We start from the raw sequence: 25,093 nt of genomic DNA, 5'->3' as shown, positions 1-25,093 counted from the left end.
TCTGTAGACAATAAGGATAAATAGGAATTTTGAAAAGAAATCCTAAACCCAGATGAAATTTTCTTCTTTTTCTCTACCTGCTTGCTTTGTTCAATAAAGTGATTTCTAAGCTTCTTTCTAACAGCCTATACCATCCCCTTCCCCATGACATTTTTGTTAATGGTAAACTTGCTCAATCAAGTTTGCTTTTCATGTGTCTGCATTTTTTGAAAAGTCTCTGGGGTTTCTTCATATGTCTGGGGGAGGGGCACAGTGTGCTTCTGTAATTTCATCTGAGTCCATAAACTATAAGGCCCTGGAAATTAAGATCATCCTTGCCAAGAAGTCAGCAATCCTAGAGGAAGAAAACAGAACTAAAATGCCTGTGACCTACTATCACACACTTAACCCCAAAACTTTCTCCGTTTGAACCCAAAGCAATGACCCAGAATTCTGGGACCAAAAAGTTAGAATGTCCAGGGTCGACCAATGTAACTAATATGCTCTAATTGCTCTTTACCTTTCAATTGTGTTTATTTTTTAAAAGTTTTAAATTGCAATAATATACACAACATGAAATTTACCTTCTGAACCATTTTTAAATCTGAAGTTCCATAGTGTTAAGTACATTCCCATTGTGGTGCAATAAATCTCCAGAACTTTTTTCATCTTATAGAACTCAGACTGTCCTCTTTAAACAACTCTCCATTATGCCCACCTCCCCAGCTTCTGCCAACCACCATTTATCTGCCGACCACCATTCTAGCTCTTTGAATTGGACTACTCCAGCTACCTCATGTATGGGGAATCATACAGTATTTGCCTTCTTATTTGGCTTATTTAACATAATATCCTCAAGATTCAACCATGTTATAGCATGTGTCCAAGTATCCTTTCTTAAGGCTGAATAGTATTCTAGTATATGTATATATTACATTTTATTTATCCATTCATCCATGCATGAACACTTGTGTTGCTTCCACACTTACTATCGTAAATAATGTGCTATGAACATGGGGGTAAACAATCTTCAGTTGTTTTAGAAAGTGATTACTGCATGCTACAGAGTAAATGAAGACCACAGTACATACTAGATAAAGAATGGTAGAAAAATATAGCAATAAAAATAGCCAATATTTATCAAGGGCTTACTATATGCTCACACAGTGTCATGCCTATCTCTGGTATTAATTCTATGAGCAATGCACTATTATTAGCCTCATTTCATAGAAGTGAAAACTGAAGCACAGAGAGGTTGATTAACTAGTCCAAAGTCACTCAGCTATTAAGTCATTGGGATGCCAAGCTGGGAAATGATAGGGGAGGAGAGTATGTGCACTGGGAGAAGGGAAGAAATCTCACAAGTCTTATCTGTAGAGCCACAGCCAAATAGTAAAGAACTCTCTGACCACTGCAGAGCGTGTGGTTTGGCTAAAAGAGCACTCAGATATGAACCAGAAAAAGACATCTATGTCACCACCATATTCCAGGACCCTCAGCAAGGCAGCTACCCTTCCTGGGCTCAGTGCTGGGGAGGGGGAAGTTGAATTCAGTGTACTCATTTCTGACAGTCCCTCACTCCAAATGAGATTTACCATGTACTTCAGGACTTGGAGCATTATTTGAGAGATGAGGATGTAATTTTAAAAGTTTAAATGTATGCCTCAGTGTTCCAATATTGGTCATCGATTGTTTGCTGATTCTCATTCCACTATGCTCAAATCATTCCTTACACCCCTTGAATGAAACTAAGACAACAATGCCACGATACCAGTAGGCCTGTGTGAGGGAAAATGAGAACTCTCACTCAGGTGTGTCTGTCCCAACAAAAGCAAAGAATTGTGAACAGTGTTCATTATATATATACATATATATGTATATGCATACATATATATGTATGTATATATATATATACGTATTTATACACACACACACACACACACACACACATATTTACATGATTAGGGTCATATAAAAACTTGCCACTGGAGGGAATGAGAAGGGTAAGTCTCAATGAATCTACATTTTCCTCTGCAGTGAAAATTTATCACTTTATCTCTAGAAACAAAAACAAATGTATGTAAATGCCCTCATCATCATAAATAGTTTCTTAGCTCTTTTGTTCTATGGCTACGAGTTTAGGTTGTTGATTTTTCTGTGTTCATTTTCAGAGCAGAACCCTAACTCTTGCTTATAGTGATTAACCTGGACCCAAGGAAACAAAGATATTTTTTAAATACTTAAAGAAAAAAAAAAGCCTTTTAAACATTCTAAGGTCCTGGAGGAGAGCATTTGAATGTCACTGATGTAATTTACAAATAGGTGCAGGTTTGAAAACCCATGAGTAACATTTCCAAGAAAAGGCGTTGTGAATTAGGCTCAAGAAAAGACTTGAGTTGGGGTATTGTTTGAATTCTTTGCAAATCAAGTGACAAATGCTTATCTGACCAAAGTCCAGGTATTTCAAATAGAGTTCAGACAAGCGATCGATGAGGGCTTCCTTTTTTTTTCCAGGAATATCTGTTCAATATTAACTTAAAAGAATGTTTTCATTTACTTCCACCCAGCATTTACAGGGGTTATGACTTTATTTTAAACCAAACAATTACAGTGGAACACCCTCCATACTCTAATCATGAATTTGCCATTCAACAGATAGTAACTAGGTTTACCTTCAGTCAAGCTACTAATTCTGTGATACATAACACATCTTCCATCTGTGGTTTCAGAAGATGCGAATTCTAGAAACCAGACAGAAGGGGGAGCTATCTATCTGGAAATTAACTGATCATTTCAAAAATATGTCACATAAATATAGAAGGAAATTCTAACATGACCAAGTCTTACCTTATTTGGTCTTGTATTTTATAGCAACACTAGAAATTTTCTGGTGCATTAAAAGAAAAAAAAGTAAACTTCCAGGAAAGGCAAAAAAAAAAAACATTGAGCTAAATTAATGAAGAGGCAAAATATATGAACCATTAGAAGTCCAGCTAAAAATACAGTCAGATTTTATGGTTGGCTTTCCCACTTTATAGCAAAATGTAGAAGCAGAATACACCCCAAAAAGACCTAAATAATATATTGCTGCCATACACATCACTAACATTGCCTTCCTATAGATCCTAATCACAAAAGGGAACTCTGACTTTAAAATTGGTAACATCTGGAAATAATGGCAAAATAGAAAAACTGTTGGGCTGCATCTGTCTTGAAAATACTATGTAATAAGATTTACTTAATATATTTGAAAGAGAAAAAAAATGTTTTGTTCCCCAATTTGTTGCAACATCTGAAAGTTCATGAGGTTATGACCCCTCTTTAAGAAAGCATCTCCCACCACCTGCAAATACCCCAGGAAAAGCAGTTGGAAACAATAAAACACGTGCTAGTTAACGGTTACCAGGGAAACCGTTCTGGTTCACCAATCTGAGCGCCTGCGCTTCCCAGTGGCTTTGTCCGAGGGAGACATGCGCCAGCTGTTAGTGAATAACCATTGTTATAGATCATCAGGAAATCACAGTCAGCCTGCAACCCAGCCCCACTGGAAGTTTATTTCTCATATTTGTTCATCACTAGGGCAATCCTCCACCTTTAAAACATCCCCTTAGGCTGGGTTAACTAAATAATACCCTGCACCAGCAGGAACGTTTAAAGGGGGCACATTTCAAAAGGTTTTTTTGCCCAGCAAAGAGATTTCTAACTTCTATTCCAACTGTGTCACCTTCCTGCCCCTCCACTTCCCAGTAGCAATTTTAGGCCTGATACCTGAAGTCCGTGCCCCTTTGGGTGCTGTCCTTCCTTGCCTTGGTAGGACACTCATGCACATACATATGCAACCATCTCCTAGAGCTTTCAGAGATAGTTTGCTTATTCCACGCTAGAGAGAGCATAAGGGTCAATGAAGGAAGGACTCTGCAAGGCATTTGGGACTGCCACCAGATGAGGGTCTGTCTGAGAGGACAAAACAATGGGTCCCTGCCTCACCAACACACACACTCCAAACAGAACAGCCTCCACTTTTACCAGTTTTATATTTAAGGTTGTTCTATAAATTTATAAATTCATAGGTTTTCTCAGAAACCAAATCATATTCCCTTTTTTAATGTTTAAAAGTCAAAGACTCCCAAACCCAATTATCAGACTCAACTTGAAAAGTAGATTTCTAGACTTCCATGTTCCCATTTGGTATGCACACAGCTTAGAAGTCACGGTTCCATCCTAACAATAAAATCTGAATAAACTGAAAAAAAATCCACAACTCTTCTCAGATTTGTCAGAGAAATGAATTTGAAGCACAAACGAATGCCCCTCAAACTGGAAAGGCTGGTAAGTACAGAAAATCACAACTTACTAGAGCAAAAACCTCCACCCGAACCAGGACCAAGGTAGGCAAACCTGAACTACTATTGAGAAATTGTTGGAGGCTTGGCATGGACAAAGCTGAGAGTTAAAAACTCCAGTAAAACTCAGTCACAGAGGGACCCCCAAACTTTTCTGAAGTTTACCTGCAGTTGCTCGGCCAGGTCCTTTTGGTTTATATCGGAGAAAAAACCTTGTGCTTCTGATAGGGGTGGAGGAAAAGGAACCATTTTTAAATACGCCAGACCATTCTGTTCTTAATAAGGCCTGCCCTCAGGTGAAACTATTCTACCAGAGCCTAACCTCTACTGGGGTTTTACCAGACTTGAGATAAGCCCAACTCTAGCTCCTTCTAGCCATCGTGTACTACCTAAGGTGGTGGAGTAGGGGTACTGACAAACACTGTTGAAGTTCATAGCCCAGGAGTACAGTACAAAAAACTGAGACCTAATCATAGGACTGTAGAATGCTTCTCCTCCTCTAACACCTTACCAGCATATTACTAAAGGCCTATCTACGACAGTTCCTTTTATCCAGTACACCATGCCTACCTTTCAACAACAACAACAAAAAAGACAAGGTGGGGTGCCTGGGGGGGGTTCAGTCATTAAATGTATGCCTTCGGGTCAGGTCATGATCTCAGGATCCTAGGCTCAAGCCCCATGTTAGGCTTCCTGCTCTGTGGGAAGCCTGCTTCTCCCTTTCCCACTCCCCCTGCTTGTGTTCCCTCTCGCTGTCTCTCTGTTAAATAAATAAATAAAATCTTAAAAAAAAAAAAAATGACAAGGAGTACTAGAAGGCAAAACACAATTTGACAACACTAAACGAACATAACCACCAGAGTCAGAAATGGCAAGAATGTTGGAATTATCAGGTCAGGATTTTTTTTTAAAACTATGATAAGGGATTTACTGGAAAAAATAGACAACATACATGGTTATTGTAAGCAGACAGATGATAGTGTTAATAAAGAATCTAGAAGATATGTTGGAGGCCAAAAACACTAACAAATGATGAATTTCTTTGGTAAGTTATTTGGCAGAGTGGATACAATAGAGGAAAGAATCTCTGGGTTTGAGGATATGACAATAGAAACTTTAAGATGGAAAAGCAAAGAGAATAAATTTAAAAAGTACAAACATCCAGTTATAAGTATGTCACAGGAATAAAAATTAATGTGGTCAATAATATTTTAATAACATTGTACAGTGACAGATGGTGACCACAGTTACCATGGCAAGCACTGCATAATGTATAGAACTGTCAAACCACTATGTTGTATACCTGAAACCCGTATAACATTGTACATCAAATACAATAATAAAAATATTTTAAAAAGAACAGAATATCTAAGAACTGTGGGGTAAATACAAAAAGTTTAACATAGGTCATGGGAATATCAAATATAGAGGAACCATGGGCACACAAGCAATGTTTGAGGCAATAATGATGGAGAATTTCCCCAAATTCATATTAGACATCAAGCCACAGATCCAGGATGCTTAGAGAGCACCAAGCAGGATAAACGCCAAAACAAAACAAAGCAAAAACAAACAAAAAACACTTACACCTAAGCATATCGTATTTAAAATTAGGAAAATCAATGATTAAAAAAATATCAAAAAAGCTCAGAAGAAAAAAATCACCTTGCCTATAAATAAGTAAGGATAATAACTGAATTAGTTTTATCCTCAGAAACCATGTAAGCAAGAAGAGAGTGAAATAAAATTTGTTTAAGTACTAAAAACAAACAAACAACACAAAACAAAACCACCAGCCTAGAATTCTGTAACTTGTGAAATTATCTTTCAAAAGTTAAAAAAGAAATAAGACTTTATCAGACAAACAAAAATTGAGGAAATTTGTTGCCAGAAAATCTGTCTTACAAAAGATGTTAAAAGTCTTTAGAAAGATTGATATAGGCCAGAAACTTCGATTCAAATAAAGAAGAGCATTCAAAAATGGCTAAGTGGAGGTAAAATAAGAACTTTTATTTTTTCCATTCCTGAACTGATCTAACAGTTGTTCAAAATAGTAATAGCAACAACATATTAAATTATGTATGTTTATGTGTGATATATCTATACCTACATAAATATGTATAAATAAAATGAGTTATAATAATGATACAAGGCATAGTATGGAAGAATTAGGAATATTTTATTATTATAAAGTATTTACACTACCTAAGAAATGGTGTATTGTTATTTGAAAGTGGACTTGGGTTAATTGTAGATTGCAAATTCTAGGGAAACAATGAAGACAAATTTTTGAAAAGTATAATTGATATGCTAAGAAAGGAGAGAAAATGGAATCATATAAAATGCCCTATTAAAGTAATGAAAGGCAGAAGTGTGGAAGAGAAAATAGGTCCAAAGAACTGGGGCAACAAATAAAAACAATAGCAAATATGGTAAACATTACTCCAACTACCTCAATAATCAATTAAAATGTTAATGGTCTACATACACAATTAAAAGCCAGAGATTGTCAGAGTATAGCAAAAAATAAGAACCAACTATATGGTGTGTACAAGAAACCTAGTTTAAATGTAAAGACAAATATTGAATAAAAATAAAGGGATAGAGAAAAATATACCATGCTAACACTAGTAGAAAGTAGGAGTGGCTATTTTAATTTCAGACACAGCAATCTTCAGAGCAAGTAAGGTTATCATGGATAAGGAGGGAATTTATATAAGGAAAACGCATTAATTTGCCAAGAAAATTCAACAGTCCTTTAAGATGTGTGCACCTAACAAGAGCATTAAAATACATGATGCAAAAAGCAATAGAACTCCAAGGAGAAATAGATGAGTCCACTATTTTAGTTAGAGACATCAACATCCTTCTATCAGAAATGGACAGATCCAGCAGGCAGAAGATCAGTAAGGACATAGTTGAACTCAATAGCACCATCGATCAACTGGAAATAGTTGACATCTCTAAACAATAGCAAATTACACACTCTTCTCAAGCACATGGAACTTTCAGCGATATAGACCATGTTGTGGGCCATAAAACACAGCTTAACAAATTTAAAATAATAGAGATGTGCTTTGAGACCACAATGGAATTAAAGTAGAAATCAGTAACAGGAAGATAACTGGAAAATCACAAAATACATGGAAATTAATCAGTACACTTCCTAGTAAAACATGGATCAAAGAAGAAATCTCAACAGAAAATTTAAAATATTTTGAACTAAATTCAAATGAAAACTCAACTTATCAAAATTTGTGGGATGCAGTGAAAGCAGTGCTTGAAGGGAAATTTATAGCATTGAATACATATATTAGGAAAGAAGGGAGCTTTAAAATCAATCATCTAAGCTTGCACCATAGGAAACTAGACAAAGAAAAACAAATCCAAACTAATCAGAAGAAAAATAATAATAATTACAAGTCAAAGAAATTGAAAACAGGAAATCAACAGAGAAAGATCAGCAAAAACAAAAGCCGGTTCTTTGAGAATATCAGTAAGATCAGTAAGTCCCTAGTGAGGTCAATGAAGAAAAAGAGAAAATACAAATTAGTAATACAGAAATGAAAGGGGGGGGGGAACCAGTACAAATCCTGTGAACATTAAAAGGATAAAAGAACATTATGAACAATTCTGTGCCCACAAATTTAATAACCTAGATAAAATGGACCAATTCCTTAAAAGGTGCAATCTTCCAAAACTCAGAAAAGATGAAATTGATAATCTGAATAACCTCTGTGATTAAAGAAATTGCATCAATAATTAATAACCTTCCAAACAGAAAACACCAGGCCTAGGTAATTTTGATGCTAAATTCTACAAAACGTGTAAGGAAGAAATTACACCAATTTTTTACAATCTCTTCCAGAAACATAGAATACTTTCTGATTCATTCCATGAGGCCAACATTACCCTAATACCAAAATCAGACAAAGACTTAAAAGAAAATAAAACAATAGATACAAACAAACTTTCATGAACATGGGTATAAAAATCCTCATGAAAATATTAGCATATCAAATAAACAATGTATAAAAATAATTTTATGCCATGACCAAGTGGGATTTATCTCAGGAATATAAGGCTGGTTCAACATTCAAAAAAGTCAATAAATGTCATCCTTTCTGTCAACAGACAATAGAAAAAAAAATCATATGATCATATTAATTGGTGCAAAAAAGCATTCAACAAAATCTAATACTTATTCATGATGAAAACTCTCAGAAAACTAGGAATAGAGGCATTTCCTCCACTCTATTTAAAAATTCTACAGCAAATATCATACTTAATGGAGAACAACTCGAAGCTTTCCTGCTAAGATCAGAAATACAGCTCTTCTCAACATAGTATTAGAATTACAATTACTGCTCTTCTCAGCATAGTATTAGAAGTCCTAGCTAATACAATAAGACCAAAAAAGAAAAAAAGTGTGTGTGTGGGGGGGGTATTTATAGTGGGAAGGAAGAAATAAAACTGTCTTTGCAAATGACATGATTATCTACAGAGAAAAACAAAAAGAATTGACAAAATAACTCCTAGAGCTAGTAAGTAATTAAAGCAAGGTTGAAGGATTTAAGGTTAACATGCCAAAGTCAATTACTTTCCTCAATACCAGCAATGAACAAGTGGAATTTGAAATTAAAAACACATTGACATTTACATTAGCACCTCAAGTGAGATATTTAGATATAAATTAATGCAAAAGATGTACAAGAGCTGTATGAGGAAAATTACAAAGCTCTAATGAACGATTTCAAGAAAAAACTAAGTAGATGGTGAGATATCCCACGGTAATGGATGGAAAGACTCAATATTGACAAGATGTTAGTTCTTGGGGGTGCCTGGGTGGCTCAGTCAGTTAAGCGGCTGCCTTCAGTTCAGGTCATGATCCCAGGATTGAGCCCCGCATCAGGCCCTTTTCTTGGGTGGGGGCCTGCTTCTCCCTCTACCACTCCCCCTGCTTGTGTTCCCTCTCTCACTGTGTCTCTCTCTGTCAAATAAATAAAATAAAATCTTAAAAAAAGAAGATGTTAGTTCTTCAACTTGCTCTATGGATTCAAAACACTCCGAATCAAAATCCCAGCAAGCTATTTTGCGGATATCAATAGATTCTAATTTTTATATGAAGAGGCAAAAGTCCCAGAAAAGCCAAGTCAATATTGGAGGAGAAGAACAAAGTCATAGGACTGACCCTACCCAACTTAAAGACTTATAAAGCTATAATTATAAGCTATAATTATAAACTATAATCAAAATCATGTGGTATTGGTGAAAGAATAGACAAATAGAAAACTGGAACAGAATAGAGAATCCAGAAGTACACCCACATAAATATAGTCAGCTAATCTTTGACAAAAAAGCAAAGGAAATATAATGAAGCAAAGATAGTGTTTTCCAATAATAGTGCTGGAGAAACCAGACATCTGCAATCAAAAACAACTACAAAATAACAACAAAAACACAGACCTGATATTATATGCTTCACAAAAATTAACTCAAAATGTATCACACACCCTAAATGTAAAATGCACAACTGTAAAAGTCTTAGAAAGTAACATAGGGGAAAACCTAAGTGACCTTGGGTATGGTGTTGACTTTTGAGATACAGGAACAAAAGCACAATCCATGAAAGAAATAATTGATAACTTGGGCTCCATTAAAATAAAAAAATTGCATTCTTCAAAAGATAATGTCAAGAGAATAAGCTGAAAAGCCACAGACTAGGAGAAAATATTTGCAGAAGACACATCTAGTATCCAAAATATGTAAGGAATTCTTAAAACTCAACAGGAATAAAACAAGTCAACTAAAAAATGTGTAAAACACCTAAAAAGACACCTCACCAAAGATGATACACAGATGGCAAGTAAACATAAGAAAAATATCTGTAATATCCTATGTCTTGAGAGAATTAGAGATTAAAACAGCAATGAGAGACTACTACCTACTTATTAGAATGGACAGGATCCAAAACAAAGATGTGTAGTATCAGGAACTCTCATTCATTGCTGGTACCATGCAAAATGGTACAACCACTTTGGAAGACAGTTTGGCAGTTTCTTGGAAAACCAAATGTACTCCTACCATATAATCCAGCAATCATGCGCCTTACTATTTACCCAAAAAAAAATAGAAAACTTCTGTTCAAGTAAAAATCTGCACATGGATATTTATAGCAGCTTTATTCATAACAGCAAAAATTTTGAAGCAACCACCAAGTACTTCAGTAGATGAATGGATAAATAAACTGTTGGGACATCCAGACAGTGGGATATTATTCAGTGACAGGAGTGAGTTATCAAGCCATGAGAAGACATGGAGGAAATGTAAATACATATTACTAAGTAACAAGCCAATTTGCAAAGGCTACACACTGTATGATTCCTACCTTATGACTTTCTAGAAAAGATAAAACTATGGAGGCAGTAAAAAGATCAGGGGTTGGAGGGACAGATGAATGAATAGGTAGAGCACAGAGAATTTTTAGGGCACTGAATCTATTCTGTAGGATGCTACAATGACAGATATATGTCCTCAGGTATTTGTCAAAACTCAGAGAACACAAAGAATAACTCATTTAAACTATGGATTTTGAGTGATAATGATGTGTTAATGCAAGTTCATTGGTTGCAATGGATGTATGTATCACTATGGTGCATCATGTCCATAATGGAGAGGGCAGTGCGTGTGTAAGGATAAGGGAGCATATGGGAACTCTCTGAACTTTTTCATTCAGTTTTTCTGTGAACATGAAAGTTCTCTAAAAAATAAAGTTTTTTGTTTGTTTTTTTTTAATAGAAACTTCTCAAAATCACATCTGGGAAGTTCATGTTCAGGAGTCTTGTCTGGGGCATAGAAATCTGTCTATTCCATAAATTCCAAGATGACGCTGATGTGCAGTCAAAGTTGAGAACTACTGGGTAGATCTTAGTCTCCTGATATTTCAAAACATAACTGTACTGCTTGATTTTTTTCAGACCTTTAGTCTCTGATAGGTATGGTAGTTTAAGTTCATCTGTAATATGTTGATGGCAGATAATGCTTATATGTCAAATATTTGCATTTATAAAGGCATCTCTCTGTGTAAGTGTCCCTGTGTTATAGTCAGGCTGCCTCTAAAGAGCCTAGTTATGGGGCTAAAATGATGATGCTCTTCCGAAGATCTGTTCCATTCACGCCTTCTCATGGAGCACAGAAACAAGATGTCAATAGTGAGGGACATGGCAACTATGATTCCATCATTCACAAGTTCAACTTCCCTTCAAAAGAACAAGTGATACTGTTAACCAGGCCCTGCAAACACATATAAAACAAAACAAACAAAAAAATGGCATAAGAAACCTTCCTTCCATAATCAAGTATACTAGTCCCACCCTTTGGAGCTTAGATGAACAGAATGAGGCTCATAGAGTTCCTAACACTGGCCCTTTCTTTCTACGTAACCCAGAATGATGTAGCTCTCTATTTAAAGAAGCAGTAAAATGGGTGGAAATGGACTTCTTTGAAACCAGATGTCTTCTGTCTTAAAGCTCCAGTTACTTCAACATATTATTTAGCTCCACTCACATCAGATCAGGGCCACCTGTTACATCCTCTGCACACTTATGAGGGATTTAAGGTTATGTTTGTATTTATGGTTCATCTAGAAAACTCAGAATGCAATTGATAGGATGCTTTTAAAGTCATCCTGAGGTCAAAGCATGTGTATGTGGCAGATTAACAGATAATCAAGACACTGCGTTGTGCAGTGTAAACAAAATCAAACCTAATTTTTGTGATTCATTACATAAATCTGGATATAATCCAGGACTAAAAACTCATCATCTAAAATATAACTGCATGCCAGAAAGGCATAATGTAACATGGGTAGACTATAAGGCAAGAAGTTTTAAAGCTCCATTATAATTTATTTTATTATAGGAATATCCTTTAATACCAAGACAGATTTTTGATATTTAAATGTTCTGTTTTTGTCTTGTGTAAAGTTAAATATGTTCACTCTGATATCAATAAAACATGACTTGATGTATATATCTATTACCTTTCTAATGGTAATAAGCATTTCCAAGAAAAATACAGCCTATGTAAGATTAATGTCCATTCATTAAATAAATGTTTACCAAGTACCTGTTACGTGCCAGGAACGGTTCTCCATGCTGGGATACAGCAGGGAACAAAATACACAAAGTCCCTGTTGTACTCAAATATTGAATAAATTTACAGCTAACATTGGGGAAAAAGTATGTTCTAACAAACTAACAGCAACCACCACAACAAAAGACCCCGACATTATCAACTTAATAATATTACAATATTCACAGATTAATGAGCTTCTGAAGTAAATATTGCCTTTTTTATGTTCTATTTTCTCACTTAAAAAATTAGCAGCAGGTAATGTCATTTGTAAGATAGTTGTCCTAAGTAGAAGAGAAATGGAGAAAACAAGTGAGAAGCACACCTCACTCCCCGTCTCTCTCTTGTGATTAGTTAAGCATGTGTGTAAATTAAGAAGGAGAAACCCAATTGCGAGGTCTAGCTATTAGATAAAATTACTTGAAACTCAAGGATATTTACTTGGATTGACCATAAAGATTCCAGTGTGGCAAAAACACTGTTGCAAATGAGATTGGTTGTGGTTTGGGGACGGTTCACTTTTCCCATTTTCCTTCATTCTCCATGGAGCTGTGTGCCAGAATCAGAGTATCCATTCTCGTTTACTCTCTTATCTGAACCCCAACCATTCTGTTTTGATCTTGGATAAATTAGGTTTAAAATCTAGCCTTCCTGGAAAGATCACTGTAGAATGAAGACAGCTTTTTTCCTTCTTAAGTACAACTTCAAAAGTGACAGACTGGAAAATCTCTGCAGGCAAATGTGATGTCACTAAAGAATTCACACACTTACCCGTAGAGATTCTACAGTCTGACATCTTCATGCATCGAACCATTCATCGGCTGTGCTTTTCCAGATGCATCCTTTGACTTGAAGTAAATCTGGACTGGCCACGAAACCAAACGACGGATAACTTATTGAACTTCAGCTTCTTCTAAGCTAAGGGGGCATACAAGTCTCATGACGGTTAAATCCCATCAAATTGATTTGTAAGATAAGAAGGTCAAATGGCTTAAAGCTGTTAAGAGAAAGGTGTGACCCCCACCTCCCCAGGCTCACAGCATCAGCATCACCTAGGGGCTTATTAGAAATGCATGTTTTCAGGGGCACCTGGGTGGCTCAGTGGGTCAAAGCCTCTGTCTTTGGCTCAAGTCATGATCCCAGGGTCCTGGATCAAGCCCTGAATCAGGCTCTCTGCTTAGCAGTGAGCCTGCTTCCTCCTCTCTCTCTCTGCCTGCCTCTCTGCCTGCTTGTGATCTCTGTCTGTCAAATAAATAAATAAAATCTTAAAAAAAAAAAAAATGCACTTTTTCATGCCCAGCCCGGGCCTCCGGAGTCAGAAACTTTGGAGAATGAGCCCCAGTCATTTGTGTTTTAACAAGCCTTCCAGGTGATTCGGATTCACATTCAAGTTTGAGAACCACTGGCTTACAGAAAACAAAAGATTACTGCTGGAAGTCTGAACTCAGAGATCTTCTGATGTTATGTAATATATGAAAAAATCATACAAAAGAATATGTATGCACAAAATATTATTGTCAGGATACATTTCTTTCTTAAAGTGATTATTTTAATAATAAGTGAAGGATTAATAATAGAATGGGACATCTTCCTTTAACTCTTACTTTGCCAATGGAATTGCAGAGCTTGGCAATTTTCCTTAGAAATAAAGAGTTAAGAAATCTTATTTAGGAGGAGAAAACGTTTTCATGTTTGGGAGGATTAAAAGGGTACTGACATCATTCAAGTCATGAGCCATAATTCTTATTAGATTTTATTGCTACATTCTTCACACAGCTTTGGAAAGTTATTCCTAAGAGCACAAAATATGCACTTAGACTGCACACAGAGAAGGAAAATGCTCTCACAATGAAATTATTTTAGGCTGACCCAATAATATCTGAAAGACTCAAGACTTGTTCTCTATGTAATATATCTTTTCAAAATAAGAGATGAGTCTATATGAATTTGTCTTTTTCAATATCTTTGATAATTTTCCTTCTTAATAGTTAAGTTTGGCTATAAAAGATCTAATTTCTGCATGCTAAAAAAGTTATTTTTCTTTCCTCTCTGATATTATAAAAATTGCATGGCTGAAGGGTAAAAAAATAAAATTAAAAATTATGATTGAACTTGGCCTTTAATGACAATGGATAAAATACACAAATTAGCTCTTATGTATCAGAATATAGTACGAAATGTCGGTATGCCTGTTAATCAGTAACTTCTGGTAGTGCGTTAAAAATTCATCTTCAGTTTCATTCATAATGAATTCATTTTTATTATTTCTGGACCACACCAATTTCCCATGATGTGATGGAAAAAATTGTAATATTCAAAACTTGAATTAGATCACACACAAAATGACAAGTTGCTCAGATTATCATAATAAGGTTTGGTTTATTCATTGACAAGTGAGAGCCCAGCTATGTCCAGAATCTACAAAGACTGTGCTGGAGAACCGCAAGATGTTTCAGACTCCAAACACCCCGAAAGAAGTACATTTACTTAGATGAGGATGAGAAGGTTCTCTAAATGCCAGGTTTCTTTGCTATTATTAGGATTAAATCAATTCCGTATTGATGGAATTGCTGATCAGTTTCTCCAACTGGCAGTCTTAAATGTCTTTGATAATAAAAGAAAATTATCAACCAGTATAAGCAATTTGATAGACAAAATCTTTCAAAACATGGGGTTCATTGGAGGAAAAAATAAAAAGCGATGCTAGGAATTTAGCATCCTCCTAGGCAGTAAGAGAGCTAAAACTGTCTGATACCAACAATGTGAAACACCCTATACACATTACCTAATTTAGTCCTCAATGCAAACTTGAAGAGGAAGGTATTACTAACAGTCCCATTTTGTGAGCAAAGAAACTCAAGTTGAGAAAGACATAAATGGAAAGAAAAGAACCTGTACAACTATACATCTGAGACAAAATAGTACGGAGAACAAGCAGGGAACTACAGGTCAGCAAACCTGGGTTTGGAATATTTGATGCCCTTATCTGTGCCTCTCTGCATCTAAATTTCTTTATCTTTAAAACAATATATCCTCTTTTCCTATTTATTTCCCATGGCTGGCAAACACTTGCCAATGATAAAGAACTTAAAAGCTATAGGAGACTGTGATCTTGCTTAGGGTGAATGGGGCAAGCTTTGGGAATAGCTTGGTCCTTTGCTTCCCCCACTCCCAACCATAAACTGCATTTGGAGCTGTGCAAATTGCAAAAGAAAGATTGTTGCTAGAAATAACTAATTTGCCTCCATCATCGGCCTCTAGCAAAATCATCGGCCTCTAGCAAAACTCTGGCCTTCTGTCTTTGATCAGTTTCCCTCCCAGGCCCAGCCATGTTTCTTTGTCCCACTCTGGTGATTCCGAGGCCACTCATCTTTAAGGCAAGCCAGCAGCCTCTCTTGAAGGGTTGTGCCAGACAAGTTCATGAGGTCTTTCTTCTTTTGACAGGGGAGCAGATTTCCTCTGTTTTGCTTTTAAGGGATGTCAGGGTTTGCAATAAATGTATAACTGAAATAGACCAGTGCCCAAAAGCATATACAGAAGTGGAGCTTGGCTACAATGGACCACCCCCTCAGCAACCCGAAATTCCTAACAGATCCAATCCTGACAGACACTTTATAAGCTCTATCATTCATAGACTTGTGATATTTCAGATCCAAAAAGGAAAATAGTGACTACTTATTCCAACTCTATTATTTATTGAGCACTGATTGTATGCTGGGCATTTCACATGCACTGTCTCATTTAATCTTTATAACAATGTAGTATCAAATAAGATTATTAATGGCACAGTTTTGCAGATGAGAAAACTGAAGGTCCTTGAGGTTAAATAAGGGCCTAGAACCAGATCTATTTGTCTCCAAAGCCCATCATCTTAACCCCCCAGTTTTAAGGCCCAGAAGTTCAGTGGCCCCAGGTCACACAACTGGTTAGTGATAAGTCTGAAACTAGACTTCAGTTTTCTTTATACCATGTGACACTTGTTACTACTTGAACAATCTATCTTATTAGAAAGATGTCCAAAGAATTATTCAATCTGTCATATAAGCCTATTGGCTGTCTTGAAATCAAAGCTACTAACTTAAAATCTGCCAGCTACAGTGAGCACCAAGGAAGAAAACTTCATGTGAATTCTGTCTCTATTAATACTTGAAGCCAAATGGTAAGTGTTAAACCATGCCTTTCCACTCTTGAGAACATGAAAATTCATACTTATCATTATGAAACAGATCCGCTTCCCAATTTCTTCTGGCAACCTAAAAAACAAGGCAAAAGCAGTCATTAATACAGATGGTCCCTGATTTTCAGTGGTTCAACTTGTCGATTTTTCAACTTGAGAGTGGTATGAAATTGATACACACTCAGTAAAAAACATACTTTGAATTTTGATCTTTTCCCAGGTTAAGGATACATGGTACAATACTCTCCCATATTCAGTGGCATAGGATAAGTGAGAATAAACAACTAAAGTACTTAGAACCATTCTATACCCACTCCATTATTCTGTTTTTCACTTCAGTACAGTATTCATTAAATTACCAGATATATTCAACACTTAATTATAAAAAAGGCCTTGTGTTAGATGACTTTACCCAATTGTAGGCTAATAGAAGTATTCTGAGAACATTTAAAGTAGCCTTGGCTGAGATACAGTTTTCTGTAGGTTATGTGTACTAAATGTATTTTTGACTTACAGCATTTTCAACTTACAGTGACTTCATTGACATGTAACCCCATCATAAATCAAGAATGATCTACACGTAGCACAGCAGGGATCATTTTGGGGTTTTGTAAGACCAGGCTTGAATTTGCACTTATAAACAGGTAAATATTACCACTTCATTACTCATCATCAAATTTTCATGTCATTTGTCAACGCTTGTCCTCTGTAAAGTTTCAGCTGAAGGGCCCATTAAGGATTTTACAATATGCAAAAAATAGATAACCTTTCCATTTGACAAATGCCTTTTTATTTTCTGTCTTAGTGGTCACCCACGGCGGTGGCTGCCATGGAAAACTTCCTTCATACCACAAATGATTACTACCAAGATACGAGTAGCGCAAAATGAAATCTAATCTAATAAAAAATGTGGTTAATTGCTATGCCAAATTGCAACATTAATTCTTTGAAGCAAAACAAAGTACAAAGGGACCTTTCCTGAGTGGGTTTAATTTGGCTTTTGTTTTTCCCTCCTATCCATGCTCCTCACCATCTTGCTCCTTATTTTCTTTCCTTCCGACTGTCCTCTCCTGCATCTCTGAAAAACTCGGAGCCGTGTTTTGTTGTGGGGCAAGATGGAGGTGAAGGGCAAAATCATTTCAACTGGTGTGTAAGATACATCACCACTAATTCATAGATTTTATCCTTTCCCCTGAGGCTCCAACCCAGAGATTCAGAAGGACTAAAAGGCATGCTTCTTTGCACAGGTGATTGCTTTAAGGAAACCAGGGATTGCCTTGTAGTTTATAAGAAAGGTAACTCACCACCATTGTCATTATGGACTCATTTTTGCTGAGCACAGTATGTGCTCAGAACAGTGCCAAATGCTGTGTGTTTTTGAAGGCTTTAGGCTAAGATGGGGTTTTCCCTTTTCTAGTAGGGATTCATCTCTAAAACTTAATTTTCAATGCCCCACTGGTTTGGGAGGGTGCACAAAAGTATCCCTTGTTTCAGGATTCAATTACAGTTTATTCAGGCTTCAATATCTCACTCTTACGTAATTTTATGGATTTTACGTGGTTTCCCCAACTTGTTTTTAGAACAAGCTCTCTTTTCTCACTTTCTATATAAAACATCCTAACTGGCCCCATTTCTCTTTAAATAGCATGTTAGAAGGACACACATTCATTTAAGAAACTAAGCATTTGAAAACTATGTGTAGTAAATATTTATAAAGAAGGTAATGTTCTCTTTCTTGACCTGGGTGGTGATTACATGGGTGTGTTCACTTCGTGATAATTCATCAAGCTGTACACTTACAAACTGTACATTTTTCTATAAGTGTTTACCTCAACAAAATAACTTAGAAATATGTATGTATGAAGAATCCTGACATTCCCTCCCTTACATGCAAATCCACAGTCAGAATAACTGATTTTACATGAGAATATTTCTCTACTCTCTCCTAGAGCCCTCATTTCTTGTCTTGGGGACTTACAGCTCTTCAACCTCAATCCAAAAAGATTGTTTGTAGGATCTCTCTCTCATCTGATATTCTCCTTTTATGCTCCCCCCCAAGGGATTTCTTCTGTCAACTAGGCACCTGTACCTTTATTTTCTTAATAGCTCAAAAACAGTGCAAAATTGGTTTCCTTCATCTTTTCCCACAGTATGCTCTCTGGCCACCCTTGCCACAAACCTTCAGATATCCTTTTGCAGGTGCTGGCTTGATGGCTTTCTCGGGTTCCTCTTCAGGATGGGCTCATAGGATTAAAAATTACTATGCCTCCTACTCTCTTCATCTCTCTCTCTCTTTTTTTCATTATACCTCTGAAACTTGCATTTCCAGAAAATGAGTCCCATGTTTCTTTGCAACTCCACTGAAAAGTACCACTATTAGACACTCTCCCATTTTCCATTTAGTTTCTATAAGAACCTTCCTGGATTCTATTAGAATCCCTCCTAGGATTGCTGTCAAAATCAAATGAAATAATCTACATACAACACTTAGTTACACATACTAAGTAAAACAGACCCAGTAATCACTCATTAAATAGCAGCGTTTGTTATTGTTAGTAATAGTATGATTAGCTAAGGATGTTTTTGTTTGCTTGTCACGACAGTTGGGTCAACTCAAATTCTTAGCCTGTGAAAACTTTTGTAATGCCGAGGGAATAACAAAGTAGCCGCCACCATAGTCTTATTTAAGCCTTTAATAATAGTACAAAATAGATTTGGGATCCTATTTTAAAATGAGAAAACTGAGTTTTGTAGGGGTTACACCATTTGTCTGGGGTACTTGCCAATTAAATTGACTATGGAGATGCATTTTCTTCTGAACTCACCACCTTTTTGTAGGATATGTGTGTCCTGCCAGCTTAGGGCATCGCCCTCAACCCCTCAGTAAGAAGCCACTGGGTCCCAATTACGAAGAAACCTCAAACCTGGCCCCTGCTTCTAAGGAGCAGATGATGGGTAAGTCAACTCCGTCACCACCTCGCCCAGCATTTTGTCTTTGAGACCTAAAGCTTTGCAGACTTCAAGGACCTAATCATCCTGTACTCTTTGTGTTAATTGCCTTTAGCATTTCCCCCATAGTCCCAAACCAAGTAACCGTCTTAGAAAACTGTAACAAACTTAGAGACTAAAGTTTCCTCTCTGCTGCAAGAATCTTTAGGGTCTGGAATTCTAGACACTCTCTCCTAAAAATTTCCAGAATAAACTTCCTTCCTTCTTTTACTGTAGATGTATTCTACAAAAGATTTAAGTTTAAGCTGATTCAGCCACTAAGACTACAACACCATGAGTCGTGATCGATGCGTCTTGTCACTGAAGCCAGTTCTTGCTGTCTTTGGCCTTCAGAAAGAGGATCTTCAAAATACTTTCTTTTTTTAAGAAATGGAAAGTGGCATACACCCAGTCTTAAGAGTTACACCCATTATACACAGGCAGTCCTTAATGAATGTTCTAAAAGCATCCAGTTTATTTATTTCTCTCCAGTTACTCATGTTGATATCATTATCCAACCTGCTTATGGCTTTCCTTGAAGAGGTTATTTAATCTTTTGCTTTGCTTCAGTTTTGAAAGATACATTGTGTTCCTTAAACCAGGGCTGGCTTCTAGCTAAGTCTTTCTAGAAGCTTAAACTACAGAAGTATAAAAAGACTTTTTTTTTTTTTTTTTGTGGGAACCATTCTTTATATCAATTACACTTCTGCTCTGTCATTAATTGTGACTACCTATTCAAGAATGTCTCCACCATTCAGAATGTGGAAAACGTGCCAATGGGAAGCTCAGCTCAATGGCAGTTCTGGCTTTGGCTTTGGGCTGGACACCCACTTATGCACAGTATGACTCAGACTCCCTTCTCGTAACGCCTTATCTCTAGACACCATTATCCATGAATCCTTTTCTCTATTCGTAATCACTTCTAATCCTCATGCTCCTCTGTCTGACCTTCTCTTCCCACAAAAATCCAGAAAGTATGCACTTAATAAACAAACAAATCCATTGACAAAGATAGATGTATTCAGGGCAGCTTTACCAAAATTCAGCTTCAAACTGGTATTTAACAAAATTCCAGCCAAAATGCTCATTTGTAACTGCAGCCAACTATTTTATTGAAACCAATTCGAAGCCAAACATTTTTTGAATGCCTACAAAGCTACAAAAATAATAAATAATGTTTTGCTATCTTTCAAGCCTTGGGGGATTCAGAGTCCCAATCCCATAAAGAACAAGGAGGCAAGGTAAAAAGGAAGCAGACCTGAAAAAGGCTATTGTCTGGAGAGTGGCTCTCACCCAGAAATCAGAGAGAGGAAGTTTGTTTGGGGTAACTTCAGGTGGTCCCCATGACTGCTAGGAAATGGAGATATAGAAAAGAGTCAAATTGAATGTGTTCTTATAATTTCTCTCACCCATCAACACCTTTCCAGTTGGTTTTTATAGATTTTTCTGCCTTTGTTTGGAATTCATTTCCAAAAGAAGGTTTGCAAAAGATAGTCAAATATAACAAAATTAGTCCTACTCCAGCACCAAAGTGAGTTTGAGGACCGAAGGACCTGAGATGTTTCAGAATTCTGACTTGAAGGCTAAGGTAGGACTCGATTTCTAAACATGTTTCAAATGATGGAGTGCTCATATCCATAAATAAGAGAAAATTGAAATATAAAATAGCTTATATCAACTCTGGATACCATGGAGTTCTGAGAAACCATAAACATCATGCTAACTCAGAAGCCCCTCAATATAGAAACAGAGATATCTCTTGACCTACACCCTAGAACATCCTGGTACAACAACAATAAATCAGTTAACTCGAGCAACGTACAGAAGTAGATTCGAAAAAAAAAAAAAACTTCTAGGAAGGAATAAAATGACAAGAAAACATAAGCATAAAAAATGGTGGAATTTGGGCACCTTTTCTAAAATCTAAAGGTTGGAAATTTGAAAAAAAAAAAAAAGTAGTTGAGTCCACCAAAGCACATCATAGTAAAAATAAAACCAGAATTTATTGAATATCGGTGTATCCGATTTTGTGCTAGGTAGAATTTTTCACAATAGCACCCTATTTAGTCATTAATAGTCTCATCCACAGTATTAACAGTGCAGAAACTTGAGTCTCAGGAAATGAAATGATACATCTTAAAGCACCCAGCTAGTAAGTGACAGTATCAAAAATCACAACCCAGCCTACCCTGCTCCAAAGCTCCTATGCTTCCCAACAACTTATGCTATGCCCCATTGTAAAACTTGCAGTAGGAGGAACAATCCTTCCAAGTTTTCAGAAGGTATCTAAATAACACCCAACTTTGAGTAAACAACATGGTCTTCAGAGAAATATTAAAATTGGCACTATCTGAGCAGATCCAATGACCTGACAAATGTGTTACATCTCAGTACAAATTTATAGAAAGTAAGGTCTAACAATTTACAGAAGATCACAAATGCATACATTGCAATGCCCCCAAAGATGCCTGTAGAAATACTTTACTATGGATTTAGAAGCTCTCTTCCTTTGGTAATATCCCTAATATCTTTGAATGGGATGAATAGTGTTAAAAATAGCTTGTTTCTTGATACTTTGCTACTATTTTTTTCCATTTATCTGGCCTATGGACTATCTAGCCAAATTAGTAAAGCTTTGTTACCAAAACCACTTTATAACATTTCCCTCCTTTTTCCTTTTATGTTCCTATCACAACAACCCAGTAAGGTAGGCATAGCAGTAGTGTGTCTGTCCTTTCCCTTCAGAGTCTTCCCCACTGTGATTGTCGGCATAACATGCCCTATGTCTTGGGTTCATTGAAGCTATTCATTTTCCTCATCAATGAGCAGTATTTTCATTTATGATCTTTTTCTAATGTTTTCCAGTAGAGGGAAGAAGAACTACATCTTTATTCTTGTTCTCTCTTTATAGTCACTTTTCAGTGTTAAGCCTTCTAGGGAGAAAGGAAAATCAAATCTAAGGTTAAGAAAAAAGAAAAAGTGAACCAGTATGCATGTTGCTTCAGGGTTTGAGCTGATTTATCCTAACCCCTAGAGGAAAAAAAAAAGACATGAGAAATGATAGGCCCTTGTTTTCTGCTTAGGATAAAATTTTCTATTTTTCTTTGATCCTGAGCAATGTGACTCCAGAAAATAGATTTAAGAAATATTTTAAATGCTAAATTTCACTAAGAAGACATTTTTAGTTTTCAAAAAGTAGCCGTTTACTTAGGAGTTCATATGAAAAGCAACATTATATTCCCTTGTTCTTTCTTGTTTTATGACTTTATATCTATCTGAATTTTTTCAAGCCATCTTTCTAATTTAGCAAATTATCACTATCCTAATTCTGTCAAGTCTTCGTTATTTAGGGACAAGTTATGAGCTAGAATCTGTAATTATTTGCTTAAAAAGACATTTCATTTAGCTCAACAAATTTTTATTGTGTACCTTTTAAGTACAAGATACCATACTGAGAATGGTATGTCTGAGACTATAAAGATGAAGAAGGGTGGTCCTGACTTCCGGTAGTTCATAGTCTAATGAGGGAGGCAATAAGTAAGCAAGAAAACACCACTGTGCATAACAGGTGACAAAAATAGAGAGGGTACAAGTTAAACAGGATCACAGAGAAAGAGAGAAGAGGGAAAGCAGTGTCTGATGTTGGTGTTAGAGTCTATGTGTGTGTCAGTCACATAGGTGTTCGTGTTGGGGAGGGGGGTGTCAAGAAAGGAGTGAGGAAGAGGAAACCATCCCAAGTATGTGTAAAGGCATACTACAGCTCCTTGGATTCTTGGAACTTCACATAGTTTGTTACGCCTGGAGTCCACAACGCAGGAGAAGAAATGGATTATAGTATGGTATGTCACGAAGGTGGAGAGAAAGGCAGGGCAAATCCACACCAAAGTGCAAATCCCAGCCCTGCACCAGACCTACGGAATCCAAATCTGGGCATGGATCCTGGGGATCTGTGCTTGGAACAAGGGCCTCCGGTGCTTCTTGTGCTCCCTGAAGCTGAAGATCCCTGCCGCAGATAATGGAGCACCTCTGCAGGCTCTCCCTCCCTCCTTTCTTGATCATTATCCCTATGATTGATCAGCCCCACTCAGTGAATTGAAAGGGCTGAGGTGCATGGCCCAATCCCATTCAGCTGAATGAAGCAGCGTGGGCAAAACGACTACCATCTAAAAAAGACGAAGGCCTGGCCCCCCATTTCACATCTGCCCCTTTGGTGAGTAGATGGTCATTATTTTTTTCACTTACATAATTGCTGTTTGGGGAAGGGGTTGTTCTGTTTTGTTTTACCTGAAGAACTCTTTTAGGGTGTTGGCTTTGGTATTTGCAAATTCTTTAGAAAGCTCACTTATAAATGGGTTTTTGAGTGATTTGTTTACGACCACCTATACTCTTGTGTTTCTTATTATGTAAGGATTAAATAGAAAAAATCCTCTCTAAATGCAAAGATTAGAACATTACATGCAATGCTGTACATACCAGAAATGTGTGAAAATCAGGTTTCTATTCACCAAGAAAAGAAGCTTGATGATGTCTCATCAAGATAAAAGCAGAGAGACACAAGTCTTCAGTGACGGGCTCAGTGAACAGTGCTGTGCTTTTACCCAAGGCACCCATGTGCCTCTGCTCACATGATTCTCTTCTTCTTGCAGGTCTAACCTGGATGGCTGTGAGTTGGCTTAATCTCAGCTGGCAACTGTGAGATGTTCATACAATCCCCCACAGTGGTCTCTGGGATTATGCTAAACAGAGCAATTTCCTTGCCCTCATGGATCAATAGCCTTGTAGGCAACCAAAATTAGACTACAGAATTTCTATTTCATGACAAAGAAAAAGCAAAGCTGCTATGGTTACCATTTCATACTCAACCTCCTTTCGTCTTACTAAAGTCTTTCTGAAGTCCCGCTATCCTGGAAAGGCCACCAGCCTTGGGAATTAATTTCCCTTTACTGAATTCAGGTTCCATTTATAGCACTCCTTCAAGGCTGGAGTACAAAAGCCAAACATATAAAAACAAAACCAAAAAACCAACCAAGAGAGTTCAGGTGTTAGAAGCGGAACCTAAAAGGTTTTCCTTCTGAAAATTCCTCCCACTTTTTTTGTGGATGCTGGTCTGTCAAATTACAAACAGTCCAAGAGAATATGATCTGCCAGGCCCTACTTAGACTTCAACAGCCCAGATTATCACACAGAATGGCTCTTCCTCATTCCTTCTGTAAACATTTTGCATTCAACATCCTAATTGATACTCAGATTTAGAATCAATTTGGCGCTGGCCTCTAAGACTTTTACAAGCTATACCTAACTCCTATTCTTGGTGATCCCTGGAAACAGGGGCAGAAGACCATATTCTGGAAAAAGATTGAGGACAAATGTCATTCCCCACGATAAAAAAAAAAAAATGAAGTCCATTTCTCTTTCTCATTCACCCAGCAGCACAAAACAAACTAGACAGAGCAAATTTATAATTAATGTAAGA

At 36.7% G+C, this 25,093-nt stretch overlaps 1 long non-coding RNA gene across 1 annotated transcript in view; it reads left to right on the top strand.

The window, feature by feature from the left end:
- LOC101671541 overlaps nucleotides 1–25,093 on the top strand; it is a 62,703-nt gene that overhangs the window by 13,028 nt on the left and 24,582 nt on the right. The window lies entirely within an intron of this gene.

Source organism: Mustela putorius, unplaced genomic scaffold (genome assembly GCF_011764305.1).
Source record: "Mustela putorius furo isolate JIRA1106 unplaced genomic scaffold, ASM1176430v1.1 tig00000224_pilon_pilon_pilon, whole genome shotgun sequence".
Lineage (NCBI taxonomy): Eukaryota > Metazoa > Chordata > Mammalia > Carnivora > Mustelidae > Mustela > Mustela putorius.
The sequence above is the reverse complement of the archived record's forward strand: the minus strand, read 5'-3'. Positions and strand labels throughout refer to the sequence as shown.